The sequence below is a fragment of the Eschrichtius robustus genome, chromosome 4, assembly GCF_028021215.1.
Source record: "Eschrichtius robustus isolate mEscRob2 chromosome 4, mEscRob2.pri, whole genome shotgun sequence".
In the NCBI taxonomy this organism is placed as follows: Eukaryota; Metazoa; Chordata; class Mammalia; order Artiodactyla; family Eschrichtiidae; genus Eschrichtius; species Eschrichtius robustus.
The window spans coordinates 8345184-8360366 of record NC_090827.1 but is presented as its reverse complement, the minus strand read 5'-3'; the positions used below and the strand labels follow the sequence as shown (position 1 = coordinate 8360366).

The 15183-nt window shown below is 38.8% G+C and overlaps 1 long non-coding RNA gene across 2 annotated transcripts in view; it reads left to right on the top strand.

The window, feature by feature from the left end:
• Positions 1-12577, top strand: part of LOC137763953 (uncharacterized) — a 298397-nt gene extending 285820 nt beyond the window's left edge. Inside the window, exons 7-9 of one of the 2 annotated variants that reach the window (XR_011073879.1) lie at positions 7269-7461; positions 11278-11463; positions 12239-12577. This is a non-coding gene — a long non-coding RNA (uncharacterized lncRNA). The remainder of the gene's footprint in view (positions 1-7268; positions 7462-11277; positions 11464-12238) is intronic. The other variant, XR_011073880.1, reaches the window with a different exon arrangement.
• The last annotated feature ends 2606 nt before the right edge of the window (positions 12578-15183 follow it).

Genomic DNA, 15183 nt, shown 5'->3' with positions numbered 1-15183 from the left:
GGAGTGAAGTGACATCTCATTGTGGTTTTGACTTGCATTTACCTGATGATTGTGATACTGAGCATCTTTGTGCCTGTTGGCCATCTGTATGTCTTCTTTGGAAAACTGCCTATTCCGGTCTCTGCCCTTTTAAAGATTGAGTTGTTTCTTTTTTGATGCTGAGTTGTGTGAGTTCACTCTATATTTTGGATATTAACCCCTTATCAGATATATGTTTTGCAAATATTTTCTCCCATTCAGTAGGTGGCCTTTTCATTTTGTTGATAGTTTCCTTCACTGTACAAAAACTTTTTAGCTTGATGTAGTCACATTTGTTTATTTTTGTTTTTGTTTGCCTTGCCTGAGGAGACATATCCAAAAAATATCTTTGACTGTTGTCAAAGAGCATACAGCCTGTTTTCTCCTAGGAGTTTTATGGCTTTAGGTCTTATATTTAAGTCTTATATTTAAGTCTTCAATCCATTTTAGATTTATTTTTGTGCATGTGTGAGTAAGTAGTCCAGTTCGATTCTTTTACATGTAGCTGTTATATTTTCCCAACACCATTTACAGAGGAGGCTGTCTTTTCCTGACTGTATGTTCTTGCCTCCTTTGTCATAGATTAATTGCCATTTAAGTGTGGGCTAATTTCTGGGCTCTCTATTCTGATCTGCTGATCTATGTGTCTGATTTTGTGCCAATATCATACTGTTTTGATGACTGTAGCTTTTTAGTATAGTCTAAAGTAAGGGATATGATTCCTCTAGTTCTGTTCTTCTTTCTCAAGATTGTTTGGCTATTTGAGGTCTTCTATGTTTCCATACAAATTTTAGAATTATTTGTTCTAATTCTGTGAAAAATGCCATTGGTATTTTGATAGGGATTGCATTGACTCTGTAGTTTGCCTTGGGTAGTATGGTCATTAACAATATTAATTCTTCATTAATTCTTCCAAACCATGAGGATGGTATATCTGTTTGTGTCATCTTCAATTTCTTTTATCAGTATCTTATAGTTTTCCAAGTATTTTATCTCCTTAGTTAAACTTATTCCTAAGTATTTTATTCTTTTTGATGTGATCATAACTGGGATGGTTTTCTTAACTTCTCTTTCTGATACTTCATTGTTAGTGTATAGAAAGATAACAGATTTCCATATATCAATTTTGCATCCTGAAACATTTCCAAATTCATTTATGAGTTCTGGTACTTTTTGGTGGCATCTTTAGGATTTTCTATGTATAGTATCATGTCATCTGCAAACAGTGACGGTTTTACTTCTTACTTTCCAATTTAGACTCCTTTTATTTCTTTTTCTTATCTGACTGCTGTGGCTAAGACTTCCAAAAGTATGTTGAATAAAAGTGGTGAGAGTGGACATCCTTGTCTTGTTCCTGATCTTAGAGGAAATGATTTCAAGTTTTCACTGTTGAGTATGATGTTAGCTGTGGGCTTGTCATATGTGCTACTTATTATGTTAATGTATGTTTCATTTGTTCCCACTGCATTTTTTAAATCATAATTAGATGTGGTATTCTGTTAAAATCTTTTTCTACATCTCTCAAGGTGATCATCTGATTTTTGTTCTGAAGAACAATTGAAAATTTTTAATGTGGTATATCACATTGATTGATTTGCAGATATTGAACCATCCTTGAATCACTGGGATAAATCCCACTTGATCCATTGTTTGATCCTTTTAATGTATTCTTGAATTTGGCTTGCTAATATTTTGTCGAGGATGTTTGCATCTATGTTCATCAGGGATTGGGCCTGTAGTTGTGTGTGTGATATCTCTGTCTGGTTTGGTATAAGGGTGTCTGGTTTGGTATCAGGGTGATGCTGGCCTCATAGTATGAGTTTGAAAGCATTCCTTCCTCTGCAATTTTTTGGATTTGTTTGAGAAGGATAAGTGTTAACTCTTCGCTAGATGTTTGGTAGAATTCACCTGTGAAAGAATCTGGTCGTGAAATTTTGTTAAGATTATTCTTTAATAACTGATTCAATTTTATTACTGATAATTCATCTGTTCAGGTTTCTATTGCTTCCTGTTTCAGTCTACGAAGACTGTACATTTATAGGAATTTGTCAATTTCTTCTAAGTTGTCCATTTTATTGGTGTATAATTGTTCATAGTAATCTCTTAATGATCCTTTGTATTTCTGTGCAGTCAGTTTTAACTATTCCTTTTTAATTTCTGATTTGATTTATTTGGGCCCTCTTTTTCTTGATCAGTCTGACTAAAGAATTATTGATTTTGTTTTTTGCAGAGAACCAGCTCTTAGTCTCATTGACATTTTCTATTGTATTTTTCAGTCTCTATTTCATTTATGTCTGCTCTATCTTAATTATTTCTTTCCTTCTACTAACTACGGGTTTTGTCTTCATTTTTCTAGTTTCTTTAGGTATAAGGTTAGATTGTTTATTTAAGATTTTTCTGTTTCCTAAGGTAAGCTTGTATTGCTATAAACTTCCCTCTTAGAACTGCTTTTGCTGCATCCTCTAGATTCAGGATCATTGCGTTTTCATTTTCATCCGTCTCCAAGTTTTTTCATTGCTTCTTTTATTCCTTCAGTCACAATTAATTGCTTCGCAGCATATTGTTTATCCTCTACATGTTTTGAGTTTGTTGCAGTTTACTTTTTTCTTGTAGTTGATATCTGGTATAATAGCATTGTGGTTGGAAAAGAAGCTTGATATGAGCTCATTTTTTTTTAACATCTTTATTGGAGTATAATTGCTTTACAATGGTGTGTTAGTTTCTGCTTTAACAAAGTGAATCAGCTATACATATACATATGTTCCCATATCTCCTCCCTCTTGTGTCTCCCTCCCACCCTCCCTATCCCACCCCTCTAGGTGGTCACAAAGCACTGAGCTGATCTCCCTGTGCTATGCAGCTGCTTCCCACTAGCTATCTGTTTTACATTTGGTAGTGTATATATGGCAATTCTTAATTAGCATTAGCTGATTATCCAGGTAAATGAACTTTGCTCTCTTTCATTCTCTGTTTCTGGCAGGTTTACAGATCAAAGACAAGTAGGTTAAAGCAACATTTACAAGTTAAACATTTTTGTCACCTCAATCACTCATTCACAAGTAATAAAAGTTACTACCATTTATTGGTTAACCATGTGTCAGTCTCTGAGTGAGGACTCAACCCACATTAGCACACATTTAACTTCACAGCAAGTCTATGAGTTAGACATAATCCTAGTTTTATAGATGTGAAAATTGAGATTTATAGAGGCTGAGATCATATAGCTACTTAGTGGCAGAGTTATGTGACTCCAAAATCCGTGCTTGTAAACTTATACTCTTCTATGAATTTAATGAACACTACTCTGCTGACCTCTAAGAGGACATCAACTATTTGGGGGCACAGGCTTAAACTAATCATTAAAGCTATGTTTGAGTTTGTATCTTGATCTTATTTGCTCATTTTATCTTTGATTTTTTTTTTTATCTTATAAGGAGAAAAAAGTTAAGAGTAAAGATTAGGCTTATATTAATCAAATCTCATCCTAATACAGCCATGACCACAACCTCAGGCAAACCTACCAGACTTCCACAGTTGGTTTCCTCTCCAAAATGACCATCTTATTCATCCTCCTCTCTCTTCTCTGTTTTTTTCACCCCTCTGCCATTTCACATCCCCTGACTCAGCTGATAAGGTAGCTTCATTTTCTTTTAGGAAATCAGTACAACTGGAAACCTTTCACCTTCCCGTTATAAGCCCTACCCCGCTTACTGCACCTGAAACCTCTACTCCTACAAAGGATGAACCATCTGCCCTTGTCAAGGACACCCCCATTGGAGTCCTGGATCCCAGTGACTCTTGCCTTTCAAAGATCTTCCTCCTGTGTTTATCCTCTCTCTCCCACCCCATTGGTTTCTTCCTTTTACTGAATTGTTCCTACTTGTATATAGACATACCTTCACCTTGAAAAAGCATCCTCTCTTTAGCCCTCAAAATGCTGCTCTTCATAGCAAACTCCTTGAGTGTTCTGTAGTAACTGTCTGTATTTTCTCACCATCCATTTTCTCCTCAATCCACTCCCACCAGGCATACGCAGTCTCAATCCTGTGAGACTGTGCCTGACATGATGGCCGACGAAGTCCATTTCCCAAATCCAGTCATCACTCCCACTGACACTGACTTCTCAACAGCATTGGACACAGCTGAGCACTCCCTTCTTTTTGAAACATTTTCTCCTCTTAGCTTCCATGACATTTCCTTTTCTGGGTTTTCTCCTACTTGATCCTCTGTCTCTTTTAGCTTCTCCACTGGACCTATAAATGTTGAGCTGCCTTTGGGCTCTTCCATTTACACACACTTGCTTAGCCGATTTAATGGCTTTGAATGCTCTCAAAATATCTCTAGCCCAACCTTTCTCCAGAATCGACTCACCTACTTAACATGTCATTTGTCTCAGAATAAATGTCTCAAACTTTTATTTTTTTTCTTCCTGTTCTTCCCCTGATCTTCTCATCTCAGTAAATAAAATCAGCATCCTCTGAGTTAGTTAAGTTATTCTTGATTCATCTCTTGTCTTCTTTCTCCATATCCAGTATATCCATCAGAATGGTTCTTGGTTCTACCTCCAAAATATATTCTGCCCAATACTCTCAATCATTACCGCTATCACCTTAGGCCAACATGCTGGACTACTGCTATGGGTCCCTCACTATCCCCTGCTTGTCTTCTCTACAAGTGACTTTTTGCACTCACCCACCTAAAACATTCCTCAGTACCGTCAAAGAAATCATTTTTTAAGCTGCAAAGCAGATGCACTCCTAATATAAATACTACTTTTTTTCCATGAAAGATTCAGGTGTGTATATCTTTGTAGATGCCCCATGATTACTACAGCTAATTTGCAAACTGCTCAAAAGAAACTAAGACATGAAAGAGCACAGTGAACAAGTATCTGCATCTTTTATTCTTGAGGAAATAGATTTAGGTTTCAAATATCTTACATACAAATGACATTTTCACTGTGATTTCTTTGCCATGCAAAACTGAGAAACAAGCTGATGCTAATGGATTCCTACTTAAAGGCCAAGAGCATAGCCCACTGACTATAATGAATTTTGGTGCATTACCATGACTGTGAATAAACAAATGACAAGCCACCACTTCTACAACTGTAACTTCCTCCTATTTTGTTTTGTTTTTAAAAAATCAGGGTATCTGTCTATTTATTTCTACTGTCTGGCCATGATTGCAAATAATTACAACCAGACACATAGTTATTATTTATAAGTAAGAATTTTTATAAATACATATTTAACTTGTAGATGAGAAAAGCTGTTTGGCTTATGGGCTGAGTAGGAGAGGAAATTGAGGGTACACACTCTACGTAGGTGTGTGCCTTCAGTTAATGTTATTTTTTTTGCTTCCTGACATGTCTTTTGATGGATGTCAAATCAATAACTCTTAATGCATAAGAGGGCACAAGAGGCTAAACACTTCTAAGAGAAAAAATATATTTGTATGAGGGAACTGGATTCTAAACATAGTAAGAAGCAGAAGCTCAGTACTGAATTTGGTTACGGGATGGAGGTTGGGTGACAGGGATTCTGAAGCTGATTCCCAGTAACAGCCTCCCTCCCTCATAGGTCTGTGGATCTAGGAGGGTCTTCAGAGGCTCCTGTCTAATTTGTGCTCCCCTCTGGCAGTGCTCACACATAAGATGGTCTAGGCATGCCTGTTTGTGCATTCTGTGGTCTTTTGCTTGTTCCATTTCTCAGTCCTTTGATTCATCCTTTTTCCTGAATTTTCAGACCCTGAACATAACTAAATTAATGGCTTATCTCATAATTAGTCCTCTGTTTATTCAGTTTAAAGAACCAGAGGAAAGAAAGTGGGGAAAAAGTGTTAACACAGCAAACTATCAATTGACTGCCCCTCTAAAATGTATAATGAAAAGCACTTTCAAGTTTTTATTTGATTTTCTAAAATTGCATTGTGGTTTCAATTCCCTAGCGATATGACTATTAAGTGAGGAAGACCTCTATGGCTGTCTCTTAGCAAACCAGCTAACTGGAAGGCAAATTTTTTTCAAGTAGTGTGCAGGTGTAATAGGGAAGAACAAATCTGACTCCATATTGGATCTGTTTCTTTTACTTTAACCTTTGTGTTCTATTGCTTTTGCTGCAAGGATGTTGGTTGCCTATAGCCTAAGATATACAGGATAGCCCATTCTCAACTTTATGACCTTTAAAGCTATAATACTTTTCCATTCATATAGAGATAAAAAGTTGCAGAACAGAGAATAACATCTGCCTTGTGGGAGATTTACAGGAACATTGTGACTGGACCTACCTGGACAGTTGCAAGAACAAAGGATTCTGACGCCAAGAAGTCTGCAGCAACCAACCACAACCCCTCCCCTTTTAGTATAAAACAAGCCTGAATTCTAACTCGGGGAAGATGGTTCTTTGGGACACTAGTCCACCATCTTCTCGGTCTGCTGGTTTTCTGAATAAAGTTACAATTCCTTGTCCCAACAACTCATCTCTCTTTTTTTTTTTTAAGACAGGTTTTTGGTTTTCTTTTTAATTTATTTATTTATTTTTGCTGTGTTGGGTCTTCATTTCTGTGCGAGGGCTTTCTCTAGTTGCGGCCAGCAGGGGCCACTCATCATCGCGGTGCATGGGCCTCTCACTATCGTGGCCTCTCTTGTTGCGGAGCACAGGCTCCAGACGCGCAGGCTCAGTAGTTGTGGCTCATGGGCCTAGTTGCTCCTCGGCATGTGGGATCTTCCCAGACCAGGGCTCGAACCCGTGTCCCCTGCATTGGCAGGCAGATTCTCAACCACTGCGCCACCAGGGAAGCCCACAACTCATCTCTTGATTTATTGGCCTGTTGTGCAGTGAGGAGTAAGAACTTGGACTTGGTAACACGGTACTTATGCTAACAGAAGAGGCATCTCGAAGCTCCGCTGATAATGATGGGCATTTAATATACAAAAGGATACATGCAATATTTATGGTTATTTTTAAATTCCTTATTAAATTATTTACCATATAGGCCTCAATAAGTATTCATTACTGGCTCCTTGATGAGGGTGGTGTGTTTTATATACACTTTTTTGGCTACTCCTCACGGTTACAATATAGGCTGACTATAGTTTAAGTTATTTTTTTAAAAGCTTCTTGGATATTTTGGTTCCAAATTCTTCCAGGGCTGACTAAGAGTGCCTAAGTTGTTTTTAGGTATTTTTTTAAGAGGCAAATAATAATTTATATTATTAGTGGTTATATAGAATTTTTCTTGCCTTTCAGAATTGGAGAACTCCCTGAGGCTGGAGCGAGCATTTGGTGGCATGGTGAGACCTTTGTGCTAAATTTGCAGTTGAGCAACTAGTACCTGGGGGGATGAAAGACAATTTCAATGGTTCCTGGAATTCAGGTGTTCTTCTTGAACCCCTGTGTTATAGAAAAATCAACATGGGAGCTTCCTCTATCTCCGGTCAAGGTAAGAGGTTAGGGATGATGGTTGGGAAAAATTATTTCATTTGCATCATATTGGGGGAAAAACTAAGAACTCCTGTGATCATTTGAGAAAACTGTGTATGCAGACACTTGAACCTCTCCTTATGATATATATGCCCTCAAATCTGTAATAATATCACCATGCTTTCCTTTCTATAAACTAAACCTCTTCCCTCTGATCATTGTGAATATTTTGCTATTTATCTGTTTAGTTCTGTTAACTATTCCACTTCTGTGGTTAAAAAAATCCTCTGTTATTCTTCAAGTAAGTCACCTTATGGAGATCGGTGTGTCTTATTATAAGCAATGGTTCCCAAAAGTAGTCTGCAAGAGACTACATCAGAAATTACAGTCTTTTAATGTATGTATTTTCCCTCCCTCATATGTAGGTGTGTGTGTGTGTGTGTGTGTGTGTGTGTGTTCCTGGGTCTTACCTCATTTATCAGGCAATTCTTGTACAAAAGGCTGTGTGGAAAACCCCCTAACTAATGTCACATTCCAAACCCCCTCATTCGGCCTTTATAGAAAGATGTAGGAAGTCCTCATGTTATCTGTTGGGTCAGGTTTTCAGACAGTGAGGTTTTTATGTGAGTTGTGAAGAGACAGAAATTTTTATCTTGGTTTAAGAATATCACTCTTGTAGATTTTGTGTCTTTTACGGGCTTTTCCTGTAGGATTGGGGTGTTAAAATGAAAGCAAGTCTTCTCCAGCTTGTGAAGATGTGCTGAAATCAGGCCAGGGCTCAGGAGAAAGTAGGCAGGGTGTTGTATCTAGGTGGGCTTTCATCTAGGGCAGGTCTTGAGTTAGAGTGGAAACAAGCAGATTGGGTCCTTGTGGCCTTTCTGAGGTTCAGGGAGCAGAGTCCTGGCTAGTAACAAAATATTTATGTGCCTGGAGGACATCATCTTTTTTGTAAATACTGCCGGGGGAACTTGCTGGTGTGTTACTGAACCAAACTTCGATCCACTTGCCCCTGGGCAGTAAAGCCAATCTACTGACACCAGGTTGGGGTGAAGGAGAGTGCAGTATTTATTGCAGGCGCCAAGCAAGGAGTCCGGGGCAGCTAGTGCTCAAAACACCCGAATTCCACTTGGGTTTCAGCAAAGCATTTTTAAAGGCCAGGGGTGGAGGGAGTCCTAGGGTATGTGATCAGCTCTTGCACAATTCTCTGATTGGTTGATGGTGAGGTAACGGGGTCACAGGGGTTAACATTATCAATCCTTAGGCACCAGTAGGTCTTGGGGCTCATGGTCATCAAGTAGTTAACTTCTTCCATTTGCTGGGGCTTTTAGCATCTGTAAAACAACTCAGGAATGGGCATCAGATACTGTTATCTAGGTCCTTCAAAGGGGCTACGGTACAGGGTATGGGGAAGGCATCTGTCCCAGGAAGGCCCCGTATGGTCCTGCTTGGTTACAGGTGTCGCTGCACCCTGGAAGGTAGGTTACAGAATTGGTGGAGTTAGTTAGAATTCTGCTCTCATGTTGTGGGAGACACCAATACTCACCAATGCTGCAGAAAGGAAATGTGTACCTGCAGTCAGCAGGAAGTAACCGTCCTCGAGCGTCCTGAGCGTGTCATTACCTAGGAGACTTTAACTTTTCTGACCTGACATGTCACGTTAAAAAAACAAAGCAAAATAAACAAGATCCAAACCTGTTATAAAAAAATCAAGGTTATCAGTATTAAAAGGCCCTTTTAAAGTCTTGGCCTTGATATGTGCTCTTGGACTGTCACTACGGACTCTCTGCTCTTTAATTCCTAAAATGAAGTTTTGTTTGGGTCACATCTGACTTAGGGCACTCAGAACCCCAGCACTGCTGAAATGCAACACCCACTGGAGAGAAACGAAGGCTTGAGGAGCCTTCCCAGGCCTGCGCGCGCCTGTGGAAGGGTTCACGAACTCTCGCAGAGGGATGGTTTAACCCAGGTGTCATCCTATTTGACTTGACCACTTAAAGGGCTGACCTTCTTTATAATGTAGCAACTCGAACAGATTCCACATCTCTTTTATCACTGACCTGTTTTCTTTCCAACTTGTTATTTTTTTATGTGTGAAAGTCTTTAGATCAGATACTGAGAGGCTCATAACACTAAAGGGAGCTTAATTAACATCAAAGGCAAATTCACAGTAAGAGAAAATAAAAGCAGCCAGCAATAGAAAGCATAGAAGCTAGACCTACATGCCCCTCAGGAGTAAACCCACGAGGCTTAATGCCCTGAAGACAGTGTACCAGATCAAGGGGGGCAGAATAAAAAGTTGAATCCAAGTTAAAAGAGAAATCCCCTCATTGCTAATCCCAAATTCTGCATTCAGTATATCCTTAGGGCAGACATCCCACAGGGGCAAATCCCTTTTCTTTTTTCTTTTATATTTACATTAAACCAGACTTTTGTGATCCCATGGCATGTGATGGGGCAGGCCTCCAAGGAAGCCTTTCACAGGTGGACATAGGGGCTTGGTTTGGGAGTGGAAGGGTGACTTCGAGTATGACCACCTTTGTGGCCTTTATCTCACGAGCAGAGTGTCCGTGTGGATGAAGCCGGGAGAAACATAGCATCTTAGCATATGCGGGGTCTACAGCAGCTGTAGATTCCTTGGGTCACTGTCCTCTTCTGAGTTTCTAATGGCCTCGGCCCATCTTATTACTCAACTCTTTGCTTGGTTTGAGCCTTCGGTGATGTGACATGGCACACTGAACCCAGGCTAATGAGAACAACACAAGGGGCTGAAACTAACAAGATCTCTAACATTTTAAGATTTTCCTGCAGTCTCTGATTACGTTTGCCGTTTGTGGATCATGTGTGTTCCAAGGCCTAGGTTATAAAAAGAATCATACATTTTCCACATGGCCATTTGGCTGTTAGAAATTCTGATAGAAACCCCAACAGATTTTTTATGCACATTACATAGGTTGCCGTGGGAATATCATGAGCTTGCAGTCTTTCTGGTAGCATAGCAACAATTCCAGGCATGACGGCTCCTCAGCACATGCGGCAAAGCAGCGCCTTCAGTGCTTTCCTGTAACTTGCTAGTGGCTGAGCCAACATCTGACTAAAGCCTGGCCTTGACTGATTATGCTGTGGGCGGTGCTAATAACGTGAACAGTAACAGAACTCTGCTTCAAAGCCTTTCCCTCTTCCTAAGAATAAACCTGTGTTTAAGGGTCTTTGTTATTATTTATGTCTATACACATGAAACAGACCTTATGATATTAAGACAAAGGGGATCCTCTTATATTTCATTTAAGATGTTAATTCCATAAATGATTAAATATTTACTGAAAAAGGAGAGAGGTCCATTGGTGTGATTGTCTGGACATTATTTTACAATCATTGGTTTAATGTGCTCCCCTCCCCTCGACAGCGATTTTCTAAAACAAAACAAACCCAAACCAAATCCAATCAAAACAAGACAAATAAAACCCTGCAACAACAACAAACAGCTAACATTTGGGCATGCTTCCTATCTGCACGAATATAAGCATTTCACTGATATCATCATGAACCCGTTACCCCCGTTTTGCAGATGCAGAAACTGAGGCTCAGAGAAATTAAGTATGTTATCAAAACTACAGAGGAAGTTAGAGGTGGGATGTGAGCCCAGGTCTATCAGAGTCTAAAACCTGTTCTACAAGCCACCCTCCCTCTTTCTCCAGAGACTGTGATCTGTCATTGTACATCCAGCGGCGGGTACAGTGCCTGATGCGTTAGGCATATGGTAAATATGTCTGGAGTGACTTGATCCAGCTCCACACAGATATTCAGTCAGTCTGAAGAGTTTTCTCTGTTTCTCTAGGCACTTTAAATTATCTCTGGAATTCCTTTTGAGAAGCCCGAATTCCAGGAACTCAGTTTAAAACTCAAGGACCCTGTAACTTTGGTACAGACAGCAGTCTTACTTGGGGACTTAGTCCACGCAGCCTGCCTGACAAGTTGGCAAATGAGAAAAGTGAGGGGCATTTTGCTGAAGGACTGGAGTGAGGTGAGTAAGCAGGGAAGGGAAATGGATAAATTTGTTGTTGCCTCAGAGGTTAATGGAAAATGTCCGTGCTTTGCTGAGCATAACTCACTGAATAAAAGACGGAGCAAAGTTGCTTCACAAGGTCACTCAGCTCTGGGGAGATTTTGGATCTATGCTCAATCAAATCCTTTCACCTGCAGTGGCCGATCAAACCTTGCAAGTGGAGTCAACCAAATTAGTCACCCGGAATTCAAGTGCCTGGATTGCACTTTCTTAGGATTTAATTCCTGTTTCTGTCACACCTGGGAATGACACCTCCTAATTGAGTGTCTTCAGTCATGCCCAGAGGCTCCTCTGTGATAAGCCCCAGAGGACAACCATTTATCTTATTTAGATTCGGACTACTTGCTGAAGAAAGGCATTTGTGTCAGCAGAAGAAGCCAGCTCTGGAACATAAGGAGGACCCCAACACTGTATCACCTTCTAGATGAACAAAAAAGAGGCACAATTTTTAAAAATATTGAAAGGCATAAGCATAGGGTTAAAAATTAAGACCAACATTTTTGGTCTCAGCTGCCATTAAGGAGCAGAGTACCTTGGCCCAATTCCGAACCACTCCAGACATATGGTGTTTCTACCCAGAGTCCAGAGTAACAGGGAGAGATGTCAAAAACACCTATTTACTGCAATGGTGGATTATTTGCGTTCAGTTTTCCGGAAATCCTTTAACCTTGCTATGTTAAATATTATGATAGTGAGCTGTGATGACATGTCTTGCCTGATTCTATTTCTGCAGGTATTACAGCATGTTGACTACACACTATGATGCTCAAGCAAGACTCGTTTCCATAGCATTAGATCTGTTGACTGCGTGTAGAGCAACTCAGTTCTTCAATAGTTGTCCTCTTGGCTGAAGAATTGGGTTTAATTACATACCGTTCACCTGAACTATTGAGATTGTACTGTAACTGGTCTTCTCAACTTGTTTCTCCCCACACCAATTATTCCTACTCATCGCTGAGATATGAATCATAACTTTGCCCAAGACACTTCTTCTGCATGTACAATTTTTGTCTCCCTAATGCTTACAGAATGAAATCTAAAAATCTTAACGCAATTTTCCAATTATTTGTCGCACACATTCAACTATTCTGCAGTGAAATCTAGATGCTTTTTCTGTGTGCAACATATATATTTTTCTTCCTTATTTTTGTCTGTGCTTTTACTGTCTCCTGAAATTCTTGTCTTCCCCATCTTGAGGACATTCTTTCCATCTCTAAGTCTATCTTTTCCATGGAGTTTTCTGATGTTCTCAAAAAGATGTATTTTCTTCCTTTGAATCTGTGTACTTAGCGCTTCTCATGGTAATTATTCTTACAGTTTATTTTTATTCTTTATTTATTCTATCTTTATCATTGTTTATAAATTCATATCATCCTCTAATCAGGTTGTAAGTAACAGGAGGTTAGGGGTTATGTCCTATCTTTGATTTGCATGTAGTAGGATATCAGTTAAAATTTATTGAACTGATCTCCTGCTAATAAGACTGATTTAATTTTTCTTCTAAGTCTCCACTTGTTTCATTTCCAGCTAGAAAGCAGTGTGTGTCATTGGTGATAATCTAGCACCTGTAAATTCTTTGCAGTAGTATGTTAAATACTGATGTCTGTCAAATGTGATCCATTTCTAATGTTAAAAGGAAGTGGGTTAAAGCCCATGGGAAAAGGTTACATTTGTGCTTGAATTTCCCCCTACTTTTAATTCTATTTGTCTTCAAAGGAATTACCCCTCTGCAGCATTTGATTACTTGTAACATTCCAAACTACTTGACATTACACAAAGCTAGTTAAACACTGTGTTTTGTTGAAAATGATACAGAAAACTAATTTTCATGTAATTTTCCATATATTTACTCTGAGAGGAACTAGAAAATGAGACTGTATCCAGTAGCCTTCCTACATTTAATTTGCTGTCGTTCTCATTGCTGTTTTAATTCTCAGCATTCTCCTCTGGCATTTAAATACTCCAGAGATGAAACTGACATCTGTGAATTACAATGGTTTGCCACTATACTGAGACTTGACTGAAGAATTGTAGCATTTCAAACAGAATTGAAATAAAAATTAATCAGTGGCATTCATGCTTCAGCAGGATTCACAGGACAAGAACTTGCTAAATGTTCAATGGGCTCTTCAGTGATACCTAGCTCTCTCAGGTTCACAAGCTTGAGGCTTAAAAAATTTCTCAGAACTACAATGAAGTTTCAAGCAGAAACATAAATAGGAATTAACCCTAATTTCAAAACTACTATTCAAAATTATTCTGGCAGCTTAAAAACCGTAATTCAAGCTTTCCATATAAACTTTTAAATATCTAATATGGTCTATTGTCTTGCACCTGTAGAGACTCAACAAAAACTAATAAATATATGAAATTATTAACTTCCTTACTATGATGATATCTTATTTTGTCACTTTTGCCATCCAGGGTTTTTTAGGGCTGTCTAGAACAATTAACTAATTTGAAGAAAAAACCCTCTTTATTGTTAGGCATGGGCCAGATACCATTTCTTAGGACTCAGCAAACTCTCTGAACTACAACTTGACAGTGAATCTATTTATATATGTCTGTGGTTACCATCAACAAAAAGGTGATTATTTCTCTTCCTGATGATTTTAGAACTCGTGTATTTGCCAGCCTAATGCAGCTTTGAGGTGTTGTCATAATGGGCTTTTTACAAACTCTCAATTTCTGTTATTACTTTACCCTTTATTGGAATGTAGCAGCAAAGTAAATGACCTTTGAAATAAACATGCGCTAATTTTAGAATAGTTTCTAGCTGCTCTAGAAATGTTAAGACTTTCTGCAGGGACAGTGTCTGGAGACCAGGCTTAGCTTGGTCCCATCCTCGCAGGATGCCAGGCACTCTTAGTGGGTGTCGGTTATCCCATAGCCACATGACGCTGTCGTGTGCAGAAGGTTTGCGAATATGCTCAGGGATGTTGTTTCATGATTGTTAGTATCAGAGGCAGATCCCAGATGAAGAAGCAGTGAGTGGTGGTCACCATAGGAGCCTACCTTTGAGAAAGACACCAGATCACTGATGCTGGTGAAGTGTGTCACCTTAGCAAGATCTTAGCAGAAAAATACCTGAGAGGGCCACAGAATTAAAGAGACTGACAAGTTTGGAATATTTCTGAATATACTGACTTTGTATGAAATAAATAGAGAATGGTCTAACTGATAACTGTCGGTGAACTCTGGCTGCCTCTCCAGTATACATTTTCACAATTTATAAATAAAAATTTTTATTGAGGTATAATTGACATACATTATATCAGTTTCAGTTATACAACATAAAGATTTGGTATTTATATATATTACAAAATGATCACCACAATAAGTCTAGTTAACACCCATCACCACACATAGTTACAATTTTTTTTCTTCTGATGAGGACTTTTAAGAACTACTCTCTTAGCAACTTCAAATATACAATACAATGTTATTAACTATAGTCATCTTGCTGTACATTATACCCTGATGCTTTATTTATTTTATAACTGGAAGTTTACACCTTTTGATCCCTTTCACCCATTTTTCCCTCCCTCCCACCCTCCACCTCTGGCAACTACCAATCTGTTCTCTTTATCTATGAGCTTCATCTTTTGTTTATTCATTTGTTTTTAGATTCCACATACAAGTGAGATCATACAGTATTTGTCTTTCTCTGTCTTATTT